Genomic DNA, 20,580 nt, shown 5'->3' on the forward strand with positions numbered 1-20,580 from the left:
TTATGACAAGCTGCTAACCTGATTTGACAAAGGGTCCTAGGAGTGAGTGAAACGCTGTAAATACTTGCCAAGAGAGAGACTTTGCACGAGAAAAAAAAAAAAAGAGCTTTAAAATATTCCTCAAGTTGATTGCTTGCTTTATATTATTCTGCTCTCTGATTCTTTACAGATCATGAGTAACTTTAGAAATAATGATAATAGAGGTAGGATTCGTGTTTGGTTGAGTGTTAGTTTGGGTATTGCGTGTGCAATAATAATTATAGGTGTGATTGTGGGAATGCCATTGGTGGATAAGAGTGCGATTAACAATGCTTCAACTCCTGAGACTGCTACACTAACACCATGGGAGAGGTTTGAGCAGGATACAAAATATTTGCATGAGGGAACTAATTTGAAAAGGGAACTATCTACTAATGTCTTCTATCGCTTGTTGAATGAGTATTTTGAAACAATGGATGCGAAGAATTGCTATGTGTGCACGAAGGTTCCTTCATCAGTACAAGAAGGGGTTACTTATCATAGTTTGCCGCTTACCTGTGGAATAAGCTGTAGTTTGCTATTAACAAGATTCTATGATCAGGAACACGTTCAATACTTCTATTCTAATCTAGATGTAGTGTTTTTTTGTGCCTGTAATTGAGTTTCTAAATAAAATTGCTAAGGAACATAACATAAAAAAAGTTAGAGTTTTCTTTGAGCCGACACTGACATTTGGAACAGCTTATGCACACCGCAATAATCTAACATGCTTAGTAACTCCTATAGAGAAGTGCTTCTTAGATCACACTGATGATAGAAGAAAAGCGTTAAAGGAAAAGCTAGAAAAGGGAATAGAAAAACAAACGTTTGCAAATGATTATGCTTATAGTGCAATAAAGACACTGGGCAAATTAGCTATAGATGCATTACACGTAGGAAAGCTTTGTATATATAGGCCAAAATCTGATTCTGACACTTTATTTGTGGGAACGAGTGAATGCAGACGTGTTTTTGTTTCAGAGTAAATGGACATTCATGTTAAATGGACAGGATCCAGCGATCCCTGGGTCTATTACATATGTGGACTTAATGCTTATTACCGTCTTCCAAAGGGATGGTATGGGACATGTTATTTGGGAATAGTTTCCCCAAAGATCTACCAATTTGATGACTTAAAGAAATTTCCTAAAATGTCTGAATTACATCATACTAGACAAAAGAGAGAGACAGCGGCTGCTGTCGTAGGTGATATATTTGGAGCCATAATTCTTTCAGTGGGGGTTATCTTAAACTCCATAAAGATTCAAAGGTTGTCTACTATTGTGGATAACATGCTGACAAACTTCACAGGGGCTATACTCCTGATGGATACTGAACTTGCTGCAGAGAAGGCTATGACTCTTCAAAACCGGCTTGCTTTAGACATTCTTTTAGCGAAGAGTGGCGGAGTCTGTAGGATGCTTGGATAGAGGTTTAGTGATAATAAAGAACCCTACAAAAGAGTTTCTATATTATATGCTTATTGTGAATGATGAGTCCCAAGCAGGCACATCAAATGAGAGGTTAATAGAAGGTTCCCATTCTGACTCAGGGGATCTCCTTGAGGGAGGTGGGGAGGGTTCTGTACCAGATCTGCCCCCTAGAAAGACACCTAGTAATGTTGGTAGTAATGGAGGTTCCCATCACAGTAGGGGAGTCTTTATTCCTGGAGGCCAAGTTGCTAGGGTTCAGTCAGTTAGGGACAGATCCCCCTCTGTTGTATCCAATTACTGTTCTGTGTCCAAGCATTCCCAACCCACCCACCCCGAAGACAACATGTTAGAAAAGGAACTCAAAAAGTTGAGGGTTGAAGAGACCAGACTGAAGCTTAAACAGCAACAGCTGGCCTTAGATAGGGAATCCCTAGACCTGGAGAAAGAAAGACAGAGATTGGGGTTTGGACCCTACGGTGGCAGCAGCAGTATTCCTGATAGTAATCCTGTTAGAGAGCATGATTCCAGGAATCTGCACAAGATAGTCCACCCTTACAAGGAGGGGGATGACATCAACAAGTGGTTTGCTGCACTTGAGAGGGCCTGTATGGTACAGGGGGTCCCTCAAAGACAGTGGGCTGCTATATTAAGGCTATCCTTCACTGGAAAGGGTAGGGACAGGCTCCTTACTGTTAGAGAAAGTGATGCTAACAATTTTTCAGTTTTGAAGGATGCACTCTTGGATGGATTTGGCTTAACCATTGAACAATACAGGATTAAGTTCAGAGACACCAGAAAAGAGTCCTCACAAGACTAGACAGACTTTGTAGACTGTTCAGTGAAGGCCTTGGAGGGGTGGTTACATGGCAGTAAAGTATCTGACTATGAAAGCCTGTATAATCTTATTCTGAGAGAGCATATTCTGAATAACTGTCTGTCTGACTTGTTACACCAATATCTAGTGGACCCAGATCTGACCTCTCCCCAAGAATTGGGAAAGAAGGCAGACAAATGGGTCAGAACAAGATTGAACAGAAAAGCTCATACAGGGGGTGACAAGGATGGCAAGAAGAAAGATAGTGAAAAATCTCAGGATAAGCATGGGGATAAGGGTAAAACCAAAGATCCTTCTTCACATCCTAAACACTCTTCAGGGGGTGGGGATAAATCAAATTCTTCCTCTTCTTCACAACATACACACATTCAAAAGCCTTGGTGCTATGTGTGTAAAAATAAAGGCCATTGGCAAGGGGATAAGTCCTGTCCAGGAAAACCCCCTGAGCCAACCACCACTAATACATCAAATTCTAGTGCCCCTAGCAGTAGTGGTAATAGTGGTGGGACTGCTGGCAACAGTCAAAGTAAGGGTGTAGTTGGGTTCACTTATGGGTCCATCATAGAAACTGGGGTAGTCAGTCCCAAGACAATTTCTGTCAGACCTAGTGGCATTGGCCTTGCCACACTGGCTGCTTGACCCCTTACAATGGATAAGTACAGGCAGACAGTTTCAATAAATGGTGTTGAGGCCCAGGACTACAGGGACACAGGTGCCAGTATCACTTTGGTGACTGAAAACCCAGTGCCTCCTGAACAACACATCATTGGACAACAGTACAAGATTATTGATGTCCATAACTCCACTAAGTTTCTTCCCTTAGCTATAGTTCAGCTTAGTTGGGGTAGACTTACTGGCCCTAAGCAGGTGGTAGTGTCACCTAGCTTTCCTGTAGACTGTCTCTTAGGTAATGACCTAGAGACCTCAGGTTGGGCTGAGGTAGAGTTTCATACCCATGCAGCCATGCTGGGCATCCCCGAGGAATTGCTTCCTCTCATTTCTACTGAAATGAAAAAGCAAAGGAGAGAAATAGGCCTGAAAACTCAGGTTCCCTCTCCAACAACAGTAAAAAGGGTATCAAAGTATCCCCTACCCACCCTGCCATTCAGGATAGCATTCCTGTGGTGGGAGAAACCTCTCCTGGGTGGCACCTGTACCAAGGGAACCATCAGCTGGCACAGCTGAACTCCCTGGGGTAAAAGTACCTCTCTGTGGGATAACTAATATTGGTGAGGAAAAGGGCAACATTTTAGTTAACATGGAGCATCCCTCCAACCCTCCCAGAGAAACTTTAGTGCAGAAACCCTGCACTACCTCACAACACTTAGGACAGCAGCCCTGCCCTAGTGTGGAGCTCATAGGAAAGCATCCCTGCCCTGCTCCAACTCAAGAGAAACAGCATCCCTGTTCTCTCTTACAGCCATATGGACAACGTTTTTGCCCAGCTATGGCTTTACTGAGACAGCATCCCTGTCTGGCATTCTCATCACTAGCAATAGGTCCAGTGGACAATTCCCACTGTTCTAAACTAAAACTTACTGATAGGAACTCTGAGAATATATCTTCACATTGTTGGTTAGCTAAAAAACTTCAAACAGGGTGGTTTACATCCCCACAGGGAAGTAACCCTATAGCAGATGATAAAGGGAGTAACCAGTCTATTGCAGAGCTACTCTCCACTTATCACCACTTAGACAATAAAGACTCAACTGGCCAAGGTTAGCCTTATTGTCCTTCGTTTAGGGGGGGGGGGTGTTTGTGTGAGAAAGTAGCCTCTTTCTAGCTTTGTTACCCCCACTTTTGGCCTGTTTGTGAGTATATGTCAGGGTGTTTTCACTGTCTCACTGGGATCCTGCTAGCCAGGGCCCAGTGCTCATAGTGAAAACCATATGTTGTCAGTATGTTTGTTATGTGTCACTGGGACCCTGCTAGCCAGGACCCCAGTGCTCATAAGTTTGTGGCCTATATGTGTTCCCTGTGTGGTGCCTAACTGTCTCACTGAGGCTCTGCTAACCAGAACCTCAGTGGTTATGCTCTCTCTGCTTTCTACATTTGTCACTAACAGGCTAGTGACTAAATTTACCAATTCACATTGGCATACTGGTACACCCATATAATTCCCTGGTATATGGTACTGAGGTACCCAGGGTATTGGGGTTCCAGGAGATCCCTATGGGCTGCAGCATTTCTTTTGCCACCCATAGGGAGCTCTGACAATTCTTACACAGGCCTGCTAGTGCAGCCTGAGTGAAATAACGTCCATGTTATTTCACAGCCATTTACCACTGCACTTAAGTAACTTATAAGTCACCTATATGTCTAACCTTCACCTGGTGAAGGTTGGGTGCAAAGTTACTTAGTTTGTGGGCACCCTGGCACTAGCCAAGGTGCCCCCACATCGTTCAGGGCGAATTCCCCGGACTTTGTGAGTGCAGGGACACCATTACACGCGTGCACTATACATAGGTCACTACCTATGTATAGCGTCACAATGGTAACTCCGAACATGGCCATGTAACATGTCTAAGATCATGGAATTGCCCCCCCAGTGCCAGAATGGCATTGGGGGGACAATTCCATGATCCCCTGGGTCTCTAGCACAGCACCCGGGTACTGCCAAACTGCCTTTCCGGGGTCTCCACTGCAGCTGCTGCGGCTGCCAACCCCTCAGACAGGTTTCTGCCCTCCTGGGGTCCAGGCAGCCCTGGCCCAGGAAGGCAGAACAAAGGACTTCCTATGAGAGAGGGTGTAACACCCTCTCCCTTTGGAAATAGGTGTGAGGGGAAATGCTTTGATGGGCACAGATGGTGCCCATCTCTGCCTAAGCCAGTATACACCGGTTCAGGGATCCCCCAGCCCTGCTCTGGTGGGAAACTGGACAAAGGAAAGGGGAGTGACACACTGGACTGCTCTGAGTGGCCAGTGCCAGCAGGTGATGTCAGAGACTCCTTCTGATTGGCTCTTACCTCTCTTGGTAGCCAATCCTCCTTCCTTGGTAGCCAAACCTCCTTTTCTGGCTATTTAGGGTCTCTGCTTTGGGGAATTCTTTAGATAATGAATGCAAGAGCTCACCAGAGTTCCTCTGCATCTCCCTCTTCACCTTCTACCAAAGGATCGACCGCTGACTGCTCAGGACGCCTGCAAAACCGCAACAAAGTAGCAAGACGACTACTAGCAACCTTGTATCGCTTCATCCTGCCGGCTTTCCCGACTGTTTCCAGGTGGTGCATGCTCTGGGGGTATCCTGCCTCCTCCCTGCACCAGGAGCTCTGAAGAAATCTCCTGTGGGTCGATGGAATCTTCCCCCTGCAACCGCAGGCACCAAAAGACTGGTCCTCTGGGTCTCCTCTCAGCACGACGAGCGTGGTCCCTGGAACTCAGCAACTCTGTCCAAGTGACTCCCACAGTCCAGTGGCTCTTCAGTCCAAGTTTGGTGGAGGTAAGTCCTTGCCTCCCCACGCTAGAATGCATTGCTGGGTTCCGCGTGATTTGCAGCTGCTCCGGCTCCTGTGCACTCTTCCAGGATTTCCTTCATGCACAGCCAAACCTGGGTCCCCCACACTCCTTCCTGCAGTGCACAAACTTCTGAGTTGTCCGCCGGCATAGTGGGAATCCCTTTTGTGACTTCAGGTGGACTCCGGTTCACTTTCTTTCCAAGTGCCTGTTCAGGTACTTCTACGGGTGCTGCCTGCTTCTGTGAGGGCTCCCTGACTTGCTGGGTGCCCCCTCTGTCTCCTCCTCCAAGTGGCGACATCCTGGTCCCTCCTGGGCCACAGCAGCACCCAAACACCTCTCCCACGACCCTTGCAGCTAGCAAGGCTTGTTTGCGGTCTTTCTGCGTGGGAACACCTCTGCAAGCTTTATCGCAACATGGGACATCCATCCTCCAAAGGAGAAGTTCCTAGCTCTCTTCTTTCTTGCAGAACTCTAAGATTCTTCCAACAGGTGGCAGCTTCCTTGCACCCTCAGCTGGCATTTCCTGGGCTCCTGCCCACTCTCGACACTGTTGCGACTATTGGACTTGGTCCCCTTGTCTTACAGGTACTCAGGTCCAGAAATCCACTGCTGTTGCATTGCTGGTGTTTGTTCTTCCTGCAGAATCCCCATATCATGACTTTTGTGCTCTCTGGGGGCAGTAGGTGGACTTTACATCTACCTTTCAGGGTCTTGGGGTGGGCTATTTTCTCTAACCCTCACTGTTTTCTTACAGTCCCAGCTACCCTCTACAAGCTCACATGGGGTTGGGGTCCATTCGTGGTTCGCATTCCACTTTTGGAGTATATGGTTTGTGTTGCCCCTATACCTATGTGCACCTATTGCAATCTACTGTAATTTTACACTGCTTGCATTACTTTTCTTGCTATTACCTGCATAATTCTGGTTTGTGTACATATATCTTGTGTATATATCTTATCCTCATACTGAGGGTACTCACTGAGAAACTTTTGGCATATTGTCATAAAAATAAAGTACCTTTATTTTTAGTACTTCTGTGTATTGTGTTTTCTTATGATATTGTGCATATGACACCAGTGGTATAGTAGGAGCTTTACATGTCTCCTAGTTCAGCCTAAGCTGCTTTGCCATAGCTACCTTTTATCAGCCTAAGCTGCTAGAAACACCTCTTCTACACTAGTAAGGGATAACTGGACCTGGCACAAGGTGTAAGTACCTCTGGTACCCACTACAAGCCAGGCCAGCCTCCTACAGCCTCACCTTTGAAAACGTAGTCACCTCCTATACTCATACCCATTGGCAAAAGTGCAAATCAATGGATCCCTCTCCTCCCCATTCTCTAAGCAAACAGGCACTCACCAGGGCTGCCCCGTATCCCTACTCCTCTTTGCCCTGGTGATTGAACCCCTAGAGAGACTCAAACGCTGCAATGAATAGATTGATGGGTGGGTCTGGGATGACAGACCTGAAAAAAATATCTCTCTATATGCAGATGATGTCCTACTCTTCCTCACTGCCTCAAAAGCATCAGGAGCTCCCTGTCTAGTGCTCCCCCACCATTTTCTGTAGGCCTCTGGGCTAAAGGTGAATTAAACCAAATCCCAGCTGGTCCCAATCAGGAGAGGTGACAGTGTCTGCTCATGGCAAACCATCATCCCAATATGTTGGTTATCCTTCATGTACATGGAGATCCACATCCCCATGCTCCCCGAGCTCACCTGCAGCCTCAACCTAACATCCCTAACAACTGCCTCCAAAAAAGATCTCCAAAAATGACATGCCTACTGCTTCATTTTCTGAGGTGTGTAGCCCTATTTAAAACGGTGATAATGCTGAGGTTCCTCTATGTTTTCCAAAATTTCCCTCTCCAAATCCCCAATCAATGGTTCTGGCACCAAAAATTCTATAACTTAATCAGGCATCTTTCTTTATTGTTGTCAGCCTAAACGGCCATAAACAAATCATAATTACAAGTTAAAAACATCACTTCATAATACAATAAAAGTCACATAATAAGATACGGTCAATAAAAGCTATAGTTAACAATCAGTTCATTCTCATGCACCAACTCACAGAGCTAAGAACACCTAAAATAGTCATGTATATACTTGGCAAATTATGGCTAATACTAATCACACCATGACTTTATCACAAAGTGCTAATCAGCTCAATACTTCAATTGGATGTAATTGTCCTAAAATTGATCTGGTAAGACCATGTGATTAAACACCAAAAGTTTTAGTGTCCTAAAATACTTTCCCTATCATATCTACTTCAACCTTGTCTACAGAAATTACTTAATAAAAGAAAAAAGAAAAAAATCAACTGTTAGGTCAAGTTCAGGATAGTATTGCTAAAAATATGCCTCACCCTGCACCATTTGCCCAAAACGATAAGCACCTATGAGGCACAGCTATTCAAAAAATATATTAGTACAATAATATTAACAATGTGTTAATATTACAGTTATGCAGATGCTGAGAGCTGTAGATGAATTAATGATCATAATTTCCAATGCCTCAAAAATATATGCTGAAACAGTCATCACAATGTTTTTATCATCAGGGCGCATGCACAAGGTTTCGACTTCCTTGCAATTCCTAACACCATGCTTTTTAAAAAGTGGCCGTAAGTAAAGTTTATGAAGTTGAATCATAAAGTGAAATAATAAAAGAAAATGAACTAGTGTTTCTTGGCCAAACTGATCCACTCTCGTCTAGACCAGTGGCTAGAAGAAGGGGCTTTACTATCATCATACCAAGCTGGTTTTAGGAGGGGCCAAAGCACAATAGATCAACTCTTCTAGATGAACTTGATCTGTTCCAAATAAGTCTCATTAAAAAATTTCTCGCTGTATCTGGTATTTGTTGATCTTCAAACAGCATTCGACAGCATGGATCGCCCAATACTATGGCAACTTTTGACGGAAATGGGGGTCTCAGGAACGATCCTAAGGCTGCTAATTTTATTACACATAGGAAACACCACAAGGGTCAGATACAGTACCAGAAATTATTGCATAGCAGAAATTCCAATCCAGTGAGGTATTAAACAAGGGTGTGTTCTTGCTCCAATTCTATTCAACTACTACATAAATGAAGTGGGTCAAAAACTGATGAATTTAAACCTCGACGTGCTGAAACTAGCTAATGAAAGTAAACCTATATTGCTTTTCGCAGATGATGCTGTGTTATTTGCAAGAACAAAGATATCCATGCGTGGTCTGTTAAAGGATTTCAAGTCCTTTTGTGCATCAAGGAACTTGACGATAAATGTAAGCAAAACAAAATTCATGGTTCTTAACCAAAAACAGAAGCTGCGAGCAACCTTCAAGGCTAGTACAGGCCACTGGACCGAGTACAACTTATGATTACTTGGGGTGTCAGGTGGATGACAAATTGGCCTGGAACCTGCAGGTATACAAATGCAATATCTCATTGGCCCAACAAGCAGGTGCTGTTTAAGATTTGCAAAATCCACGGGGAACCATTCTGTGAGATCTGCACTGCTGGTGTATAAAATGAAAGCAATGGCTGCTGCTCTGTATGGTGTGAAGATCTGGGGATTTAAAAAGATACCAGCAATGCAAATACCTGAAAATAAATGTATACAGCACTTGCTCTGTCTGGGCCGTGGTACACCTATGGATACAATAAGAACAGACTTGCAAATGGGAAAAATCGAAGATTATACAGCATTGGCTCCAATAGGCTACTGGTTTCGCACGTGGTCCAAGGAGGAATTAAAACCATACAAAGCTGCAATGACCGACATCATGAACTTACAAAATCATCAAAAGCGGCCTTCATTTAATCATGTTTCAACTACTTTAGTCGCCATCGTCTTAGAAGAACTTTGGTCCCACCCAAAAACAATTATGAAACTCAGTTTTGCTGCAGTCATAAAGACATATTTGAATCACAAGACTTTGAGGACTTATAACTCATCTGGCCCATTGCTCAAGTGCTACATTTTATTTAACCAACAACTTTAACCAGCTATTTTTATTGACAGTATTTACTCTGAGGAAAAAAGATCTCTTTACTTAAAATTGCGCATGGGCACGTTAACGGTAATCTCAGTAATCAGGCATCTGTTTCTTTGGTCCAAAGGTAGTTCATACAGTTCATACATTGCTGCAGTCAATGGTCACTTGCCTCCATATGATGGAGGATTAGGAATGGCAGACCTCCAATGCTACCATAGAGACTAGCAGCTGACCATCATCAATGGATGGTTGAGTGGAGGATGGGGGGACTCCACCTACCAGGAAGAACTGTCACAGATAGACTTGGACAACCTCATGGGAATGTTGTGCAGGGCGCCAAGCCCCAATTCCCTCCCGGAGATCACCCATGTGATCTTTTTGTGCTGGAGAGCGGGTCTCCACCTCACAGGTTGAGACTGTAGACTGTCATTACTGATGCCATTATGGTTAAGAACATGACTGTGCCACCTGGTGGGATTGGAGGGATTCCAGAAATGGGACAGGATAGGCACTACTGGGCTTGGGGACGTGTGGGAGGGGAGATAATTACGGATGTTTCAAGACCTGCAAAACCACTACCAGCTAACCTGCACCCAATTCCATAAATACTTACAAATGCATCATGCCCTCGAAGCCAACATATCACCAAATATGGACCTCCCAGACTTCAGCTCCTAAGAGCCTAAGCTACTGACTGGAAAGCTGGCCTCAGGTACCATGTCTTAAATATTGATTATCAATGCCCCAAACCAGTTTGCTGTGCTGAGACAGAAATGTGAGATGTGGCTCAGAGAGCAAGAGGATGCTGAATAGTAGGAGGCTACAATCGCATCTTGGAAGCTGGCTATTTCCACTCGCCTCTGGCTTATTTAGCTCAACTACTTACACCAAACTTACTTAACCCCCAAGTGGCTTCAGCAAGCAAGCGAAGGCTTGCAAACCACCTTCTTTAGATGCCCTATGCCAAATGCAGATGTTTACCACATAGTCTGGGACTGTCCCGGGATAACCGGTTACTGACGGAATGTGGCAGAAGCACTCTCATGCGTACTCACTAAGCACCTTGATCTTACCCCCAGAGTGGCCCTGTTGGACCTGCTCGAAGACCTTGGTGGCCCATGTGCAGAGTGTAGTTGCCACTCTGGTGACCTAATGAGACATTGCCTGGAGATGGAAACCCCAGCAGGCCCCTTCATTTGCGGACAGGTGGGCAGGAGTTGACTGGTGCTCCCAACAAGGAAAACCTATTAATACTTCACAGGGCTGCTCAAAAAAACATGGGAAGATATGGGGAGGTGGTGGGAATACTAGATTCTGGGCCTGCTGGTATGAATATTGTATCCTACTGAGCAATGATGTTACTAGTTATCATGCCCATTTGTGTGCAATGTTTTGTGTTTGAAAAACCATAACATTTGTTTATTAAAAAAAAGAAAGAGATTGAAATGTATTTGAGACCTGTCTACATTGTTTTTCAGTAATTAATAATACAAGCAGAGGCGTAATTGATACACAATGTAGAGACTTTACTCAAATTCCTCACCACCTTCCTGTTAGTGCCACTTCTAGATTACCTAAACATAAAGAAATGGCCGGTATGTTTTTTTTAAAAAGAAAGCTTACATCCCTAGTGAGCAACGCTGAGGACAAATGTTGCATTTGTGAACATATTAGCTCAATAACACTAGTCAAAACATAGTAGGCTTTTAAAGGCTGGTGGCGTAATAAAGCAATTGCATTCAGTCTGTGGCAAATCCTCACACTGTTGCCTTTCTGAGCCCAGGCCCAAAGCTCCTAAGCCTGGAGTATGAAGGGTGCTGACAGGAACAACGCAAGGATGGGTCCACTCCTGCCACAGGTTCTCCCAGAGAGAGTTATTTAGTGCTTTCTGCCATGATCCAAGGCCCCTCTAGGCTGTCCTACACGCAGCTCATCTGTAATATCCCCATTCTTAACTTTTTGCTGGAGAAGAAAGGGCTCTATGTAAACTTTCAGACTGTACACAAAAACTTTCAACAGCCATTCTTGCAAATAATTAACTCTCTCAGTAATCACCCTTATCGAGAATACGGCAAACACCTCATTACAGGCTCTTTCATTTACTTTGATACAGTCAAGGTGAATTCCCTGCCTGTCTACAAATTGGTCAAGTCATTGAAATGAACACAATTAAAAGGAGCCCTCAGTGACCTAAACAACTAATGATCCATCACTGAATTGACTTTTCAAGCAAAACCTATGCAAGATGTTGTTGACTTCCAAGTAAAACAGTTCATTGTTGAGCATCAACATGTTGAGGACTTTAGATATAAGTTCAGGCCAGACTGCAGAATAGAGCTGGCCATTCTCCAAATGAGTGATGGTGCTCTACATGTTTTTTCAGTGCCTTCTCTTGCCACCTGATTCTTCTTGAACTGTCGCTGGCATTTGTTACAGTCCATCGCAAAATCCTAAATATTTTAGAGAATCTTAAGGGTATTGAGGAGACTGTTATATCTTCTCACTTCAGAAATGAATCACAGCAGATTATACTTGGTAAACCTCTCCCTAGCCCCATATTTTGCACTGAATGAGTTAAGTAAGGGTCAATTTTTTACGCATATCTCAAACCTCTCATCTTTCTTTTAAACATTTCCGGGGTAAACCATCAAGAAAAGGCCAATGCTTAACGCTATATCTGTACTTGAATGTATCTCTCTGAACAAAATTTCTTGCCTCATCTCTATTCCTGAAAACTGCAAAATCTGGATATATTTCGACCACCTTAAATGTAACCTTATCAAAATTTACACTCTCCGCACTCCTGTGTAATACAGCTCTGAAGGCTGGAGCAACAATCCGACAAAAAAATGATGCTGATATTATTGCTATTGTATCTCACTATTGTGAGTCCTGAATCTGAACTAGTTGTGGGAGTGGAATGAGCTGGCTTTAATCACCGGAGGGGCCTAGGCAAGCCCATAACACATAGTGGAGTAAACTGGGCCGCACATTGCCGGGCTGTGACACAGCAGCCCTGTGCTTCAGAGCAACAACCCCTACTGTCGCGTGGGCTCTCATTATCCTAAATGAGACTACTGGATTTCTAGGTAACAGGGTCGTTCCTGGTGTGGGGGACTGAGTCTGACCCACTTAGAAGGACCTCTGTCACCTTCAATCCGATTTTGCTCCGGCTAACTAGCAGTGCCTCATCTCTCCCAAGGGGAAGGGATGATTGGGCAGCCGAGCGCATGACATCTTTACAACTTCTCAGGGAAGTCGTGGTCACTCAGGTCCCAACCAGCTCTCTCATTTACAGTATGATCCCATATACAAATGACAAAGGCAGTTTAAGTTTTATAGATTGTTTTTAATAAAACAACTGCATTTTAGATAATAGGGCGTGAGCCGCAATTACCAGAACCATACAACACAGTAGGATTTAAATAGTTACGATGAGAGTGAAACATAAGAACAACGCTATCATAGTGTTAATAGATTCCATACTCTCTAAGTAAGTTCTATTTCGAGCACAGCATGTTAAGCTCTAAACTTGCCTTTCAGATTCCCTGGGAAGACATCAACCCTCATACCTGAGCAAAGGCCTGTGATCTGGTTCAGCATCTGCAACAGGGCAGTCAGCGTCTAGTTGTGCTTCCCTGGTCGGAATCTCCCTCTTGCGCGTATTAGGACAAGGAAGTGTATTTATAACTAACATGTCAGTGTGATCACAAAACGTCCCTACGCAAGAATGTATCCAGAGACTAAACTCCTACCACGTCTATCGGCAATGTACCAGACAGTATCCTTGACTGGAGCACAGAGTGAGCAAGAATGTGTTATGGAGAACTCCAGTGCTGAAGTAGGCTAAACAGTGTGATATAAAAAATAAAACAAGACCGTAGAACTGGCTATTTGAAAAATAACAGTACGAAGCTGAATAAAATACATTTAGAGCAAAGTGCACAGAGGCTCTGTGCTGCAAGCAAAGGAATAAAATACATCCAGGGCAAAGTGCACAAAGGCCTAACGCCTGAAGCAAACGCGCAAAGGATACATAAAAATGACCAACTACACTACTAAGGGAAGTCTGGCGACAAGCAGCAATCACATGGCCAGTGTAGCGTCCTCCCCAGCCTGGTACTCACCAATTACTTTGACACACATTGAGCTGTAATCACACATCATTATTCCTCTACGTGTACCTGTGAACTGCAACATTCTAAACCAAGCTTTCATCACATTCTATTCTAGCAATGACGTCACACTGATAGGGAGTCTGTTTGGAGCCAAAAAGGTTCCTTCCTAAAACATGCAGGACACTACATCTTCCCATCAGTTAAATGAAAAAATAAAATTTGTATACAATCAGTAGGCATACATTTACATAAAACATGTACAACTATATCTCTTAAATCATTCTTCTTGGTGCTTTGATCATATGACCTGAACTAGTTACTGGAAGCTGGAAGCTGTCACCTTCAGTATCAGAGATTGCCAAGGATGGTCCAGAGGTATCAATAGCCACTGAGTGCTCAGGGTCAGTGTTTCTGTCACCATTTCAAGTTGAAGACTGATGAATCACAGGCCTAAAGTGAGAAGAGTCTCTGGTAGGAGACTTCAAGGGTGCTGGGAAGTCACCATGTATCCCTTGGTATACACCACTTGAAAAGGTTCAGCATCATAGGGAGCGTCAGATTTTCTCGTACTCATCTGTCTGGCCTCCACTAGATCTCCTTTGCTAAGCGAAATCGTCTTTGCATGTCGCCTCTTGTCTGCATATGCTTTCATTTTTTGCTTGTTTACCAAGTACCTTGTTAAAATATTTTTTTCACTGTTATCTCTCTTGGTGGTCCATTGAGGTAACTTGGTTGTCATTGCTTTCCCGAACATCAAAGTAGCAGGACAATCACCTGTGGTTGAGTGGGGTGCTGAACGATAAGCTCTTAAAGTAGACTTTGGTACTGTCCTCAAAGTGAGCTTCTCATGTGTTGCACGCTGAACTGCTTTCTTTAGCATACTCATAAAATGCTCAACAAGTCCATTGTATTGTGGCCATAAAGGTGTGCTCTTTGGATGCTTTATGTGCAGATGCTCTAGGAACTCTTTGAGTTCTTTATTGTTAAAGGGTGGGCCATTATCAGACTTCACAAAGGCTGAAATGCCCCATCTCACACAGATGCCATCAAGCTTGTCAATGACTCGTTCGTGAGTCATAGATGATTGCTCTTCAACCAATGGTAAACGCAAGTATTCGTCTACAATCACCTGTAGGTGATATCCATTGTCAAGTGGACCAAACAAGTTGATAGCTGTTCTCTCCCATGCCTGTTTAGGGAGTTCTAACATGTTCAGAGTATGTTGAGTAGCACTCGTAGAAAGGAAGTTGCATATATGACAGGCCATCAGTTCCTCTTCAACTCTTTCATCTAAGTATGGTAACCAAACTTAGTATCGGAGAGCCCTGTTTGTGGCAACAGTACCATGATGTCCTTCGTGAGTCACTTTAATCACTCTCTGTTGCAGGCTCTCTGGAATCAGGATTCTTGACCCTCGTAGTAGAACTCCTTCCTGAGTTATGGGCAACTCATTTTTGACATTTTTGTATTTTTGATATTCACCATCATTTGTGAGAGGTCAAGTTCTGCTGGTCTCCTGTTTTGAGCCACAGGGACATAACAGGCTCCCACCATCTTAAAGCTCCACCTGGACCCAGCCTGAGGGAGTCTTGCACCACTATGAGTTCTCCCTCCACTCCTGGACCCTTGGTTGTGGTGCTAAGGGTGCCCAGAAGGCCATTTTCTAGAACTGGGGACTTGCGATTTTGAACCTTAAACTTTAAAAATTCAGAACTCTGGTTCTACCAATTGGATTTTCATTGTTTTGGTGTCACATAATTTACTACAATTGTCTAAATTTTTCAAAATTGGTTTTGGATCTTTTTGTGTTGCGTTTTCACTGTGTTGCTCTCCTTCCTGAGTTATGGACAACTCTTCCTTGACATTTTTGCATTTTTGATATTCACCACCATTTGTGAGAGACCGAGTGTGTTTGTTTAATGGCTGATGTGTAATTATGTCTTTTAACTTCAGCATGCCACTGTCATGGCTCGTGGAAGTGATGATTTTGGCTAGCGAGATAGCAGCTGGTGTACTTGACAATAATATAATATAGGCTTTAGTCGTCTTGGATGGAGTACCGTGAGCTTGTATAGGCACTCTTGAAAAATAGTCAGCTGGATTCTGATCCTTTCCTTGATGATGCAAAATTGTATAGTTGTGCTCCTGCAATTGTAGTTCCCATCGTTCAATGTGAGGAGGCATCTTGGCTTTTGGATTGCCAAAGATGATCAGTAAAGTTTGATGATTAGTTACCAGCATAAACGGCTTTCCGTATAGAAGTTCATGGAAATGTTCACAAGCCCATACGACAGCCAAAATTTATTTTTCAGGCTGTGAGTAAGCACGTTTTGTTTGGGACAAACTTCTAATAGCGTAGGTGTGCAAGGATAGTGCCTAACCTGACTGGGCTAGCATCATCTACAGTCTCTGTATGAAGATTTGGTTTGAAGTATACTAATTCAGTAGCATTTACAATGATGTGTTTGATTCTTTTGAAACGTTTCTCAGAATCTTGTGACCATTAAAAGAGGACATTTCTCTGTGTCAACTCTCGTAATGGAGGACTTACAGTGGCAAAGACTTCTATGTCTCTTCAACAGTAACAGGCCATGCCAAAAAAATAACGCACCTGTGAGAAATTGGGTTGCTGGTTGACTGGGGTCTGAGCCCTGGTCATGCAACAGCCACAATCCCTTGCAGGGTGAACCATAGAAAGTCACTAATTTAACCTGTGCTTAACTCTGGGTAGCTTGGCACAAAAAGCAGTCAGGCTAAACTTAGAGGCAGTGTGTTACATATTTATGCAGTACACAAACAGCATCACAGTGAAAAAACAACACAATAAAGATCCCAAACCAATTTAGAAAAATAGAGAAAATTGTTATGAATTATTTGATACCAAAACCATGAAAAGTTCTGCAACCGAAGACACACCAAAAACAAAGTCTTTTGTATTGAAACAAACCAACACGTGTAGAAAAGGTTGTAATGTACCTGCAACTTTCTTCAAGTTCCAACTGATGATATCCTTTTTTAAATCAAGGGGGAAAAAATGCCTTTGCACCATTCAATTGCATTATCATATCAGCAATGTGTGGGCCTGAATGTTGTTCTCGTTCAATTGCCTTGTTTTCCAGATGCATGTCAATGCAGATGTGTACAGCTCCTTCACTGTCTTTTTTGGGCACCACTTCTATGGGAGAAACCCATGGTGTTGGACCAGTGGAATGCTCAATAATATCATGCTTAAGTAACAATTCAAGTTCTTTTTTAAAAGTTTCTTGTAAATGAAAAGCAAATGGTCTATGTCTATGAGCAACAGGATGGACATTCTCATTAATATGCAATGTTACTTTCATAGCCTTAAGCTTTCCTAAACCAGGAAACAACAAAGGAAATTTACTTACTATTTCGTGAAGAGCATTCATGTTGTCATCTACAGAAATCAAATCGATATCAGCAGCTGTGTTGAAACTGAGTAAACAGGCTCTTGACGCTCTAGGGGCCATATTTATACTTTTTTGCGTCAAAAGTTTTAATGCTGGCTAACGCCATTTCTTAGCGCCACTCAGCCGTCAAGTTTATACTTTGACCCACGGTGGCGCAAACCACTGGTGTGTCTTTTTTTTTTTTACTAAAACCAACGCGTCACGTTATAAAGAAAAGTGACGTTAACGTGGCGAAAATGACTTTGATCCGGTTTATGACGTCACAACCCGGATATGCGCCTTTTTTTGACACAATTGTGTCAAAAAGCAGTGCAAACACAGCAAAATGTGCAATGGCGAGCCAAAATGGATCCCAGAAGCTTTGAGAGACCCCAGGAAGATGAAAACCGACCAGGAACCAGCCAGGAGGACCCACACAAGATCCAGGAGAGGGAGAAGAAGAAAATGAAGTGTTGGTTCAGTGCAGAGGAGCAGGAAATACTGGTTAAAGAGGTGACGGAACACCACCACCAACTTTTTGTCACCTCTAAATTGCCAATTAGTAGGAGAGAGGCAATTTGGCAACAAATTGTTGACAAGATAAACAGTGTGGCAGAAGTACGGAGAACAGTCATCGAGTGCAAGAAACGCTCGCATGACTGCAAGTGCAGGACCAAGGAATAGATAGCCAGGAACTGGAAGGCAGCACTGCAGACTGAAGGTGGGAGTCCAGCACTGCAGGAGGCCCCTGGACCACATGGAGGAGATGGTGGCAGCCGTCATTCCTGAGGAGATCGTCACAGGGATTCAAGGACAGGACAGCGCAGACTACCAGGAGACAACACAGATGCACGGTAAGTGGCATGGGGAACTAAAATGCCTATTTGTTAACTGTAAGCAGGGGGGACATACCTACTACACAATGCATGGAAGTCATGATACTCAGGGAGTGGAATGGGCAAAGGGTTACGGCACAGGGGCATGTGCTGTGCAGGGCAAACCTGGGGCACAGTACTACACTACACCAACAACCTTTGCATTGGGGTATGCTGTCATGCCAAGGATGATGGAAAGGTAAAGCCAGTCCAGGAGGGTAGGGTACAACGTAAAACTGGCAGCTGGTATTCTCCCTACATGAACTAGGGCTCAATTAACAGTCTCCGGCCATATCCGCAAGTGGAATTTAACATTGACAACAGTTGCCACTACCACCTATGCTGTGTGTGCAGGTCAAGTAGCTAATGGCAGTTACGTGCCCATGGATCAAAAACACACCCAAATTAGAGGGTTCAGGACGACAACGTTATCAATCCCCTGTAATCAAAAAAAATGTGCTAATCCTGTCAAATGTGAATGCCCATAGTCGCTACAAACATCAGCCATTGTCATAAACATTATGAGGTACACAGCAGTAATGTCATACCCATGCTGCATATGTCAGTGTCCACCCTGTGCCTGGGTCACAATAGCTGCAATGACACCATGCAACATCCCAATTGTTATACTGCTCAGACAACAGCATTGAGGGGGACGACACATGTTACCGGCTAGTGAAATACACCTGCACTGTCAGAAGAGGAAATGGAACACTGCTAGGACCAACAGTGCAATCCAATGTAGCACACATTCCCCAAAATCAACATTATACACTACAAATGCTGACATCTGTAGTGTGCCATGCCAATACTATACATATTATATGCTAGGTCTCAGCAACATATAGCTGGATGTGAAATATCAGAGTCTGGGGAAGTTCCACATTGTTAAGTGTGGTGCAAGTGATATCAGAACACCCACAGCCAGTGCAAGGCCACAACATGAGAATGGAAGTAGACGGAGGGTTGAGTAGGACAAGAAGGTAGCAACATACAATTTGGGCAGAACCTACACCTAGAGGATGTGACGCAGACAATTCCCCAAATTGCCCACACTACATGTGACATGCAGGTGAGGCATAGGCCTGGGAGAATGCTAATATTAAAGACAGGAACAATGAACAGGAACCAATATCACAATGTGCAACTACTAGGAAGTCTGGCACGTCACATTACAAATGCCACAACACAGACACACTAATTGCACTATATCTCATTGCAGAGGATGATGGCTCTCCTGAGGATATGCCTGTCCTGGACTTCCCTGATGACACGGATGACGAGCTGACAAACATCAGCCAGCAGACCCTCCAAGATGTCATTGGAACCCTCCAGACCCCACCTTGAGTTGCAAGGAGGAGCCCAGATACAGCAGCCATCACAGAGGACCCACCCACCACCCCAATTGTACAACCTGCCAGCTCCAACCCAGCTGAGGATTCTGACGACACTGGCACCAGCTTTGAGAGGTCTGTAGTTGGAGTACAGCGGGAGCTGGCCAATGAGGTGCGGGTGGCGATGCAAAATATGGCAGCAAGCCAAGAGGGGGTGCGTTTGTTCATGATGTCAACTGCAGAACAGGCAGCAGCCATGCAAGGGTGAACATCAATCTTGCAAAAACTTCAACAAAGTGTGAAGGAAATCAGCACAGCAGTAAGGGAGCTGGCACAACACCTCCAACAACAAACCTTTCAATGCGTGTACGAATGCAATATTGACCCACTCAGGGCCGACCTGGCTGCCTACCACAGTGATGTAGTTGGTATCCTTAAGAACCAGCACCTCCTCCTTGCTGCAGTACTGCCCTTAATAGCCCCACAGTTGGCAGCTACCGGGATTTCTGACTCCACGTCTTCAAACACTGAAGTGTATGTTGCCCCTTCAAACCCACCACCAGCAAGGGGAGAGGAGACGACACACACATCAGAAGATGAAGACGTGGAACAGATCACCTTCACCCGTAAGAGTACCCGGTAGCACTAGTCCCTGCCACATGGGCACTTATAACCAAGGTCCTGTGCTTTGTAACATGCCAGTCTTGCAACAGCTGCTCACAAGCACTGTTCTCCAGCCCACTGTTTACCTTGTCACTATGCCCTGTGATTGTCTCTCACTACCTCATTGGCAATTCATGTCCCTCTGCACTGTATGACACTTCACCCCAGCATGTCCAATGACATGTCCTTTTGCACTTGGGTAGGATCACAATGGAAGGTGTCATACTAATGGACTCAAAATCCTGGACTATGCAAATTTAGCACTATAGCACTTAAAACTAAATAGCACTTACACAACCACTTTGTCTCTGTGTAATGTGACACATCAACCGTGAGGGAGATTAGTGATGTTTGCCTCATGTCAATGCCCACAGAATGTCAATACAACTGCCTGAAAGATTGTGGGCTGATAACTATGCATTGGGGTCTGGATTGTACCATCATCTTCCC

The sequence above is a fragment of the Pleurodeles waltl genome, chromosome 9, assembly GCF_031143425.1.
Source record: "Pleurodeles waltl isolate 20211129_DDA chromosome 9, aPleWal1.hap1.20221129, whole genome shotgun sequence".
Classification (NCBI taxonomy): domain Eukaryota; kingdom Metazoa; phylum Chordata; class Amphibia; order Caudata; family Salamandridae; genus Pleurodeles; species Pleurodeles waltl.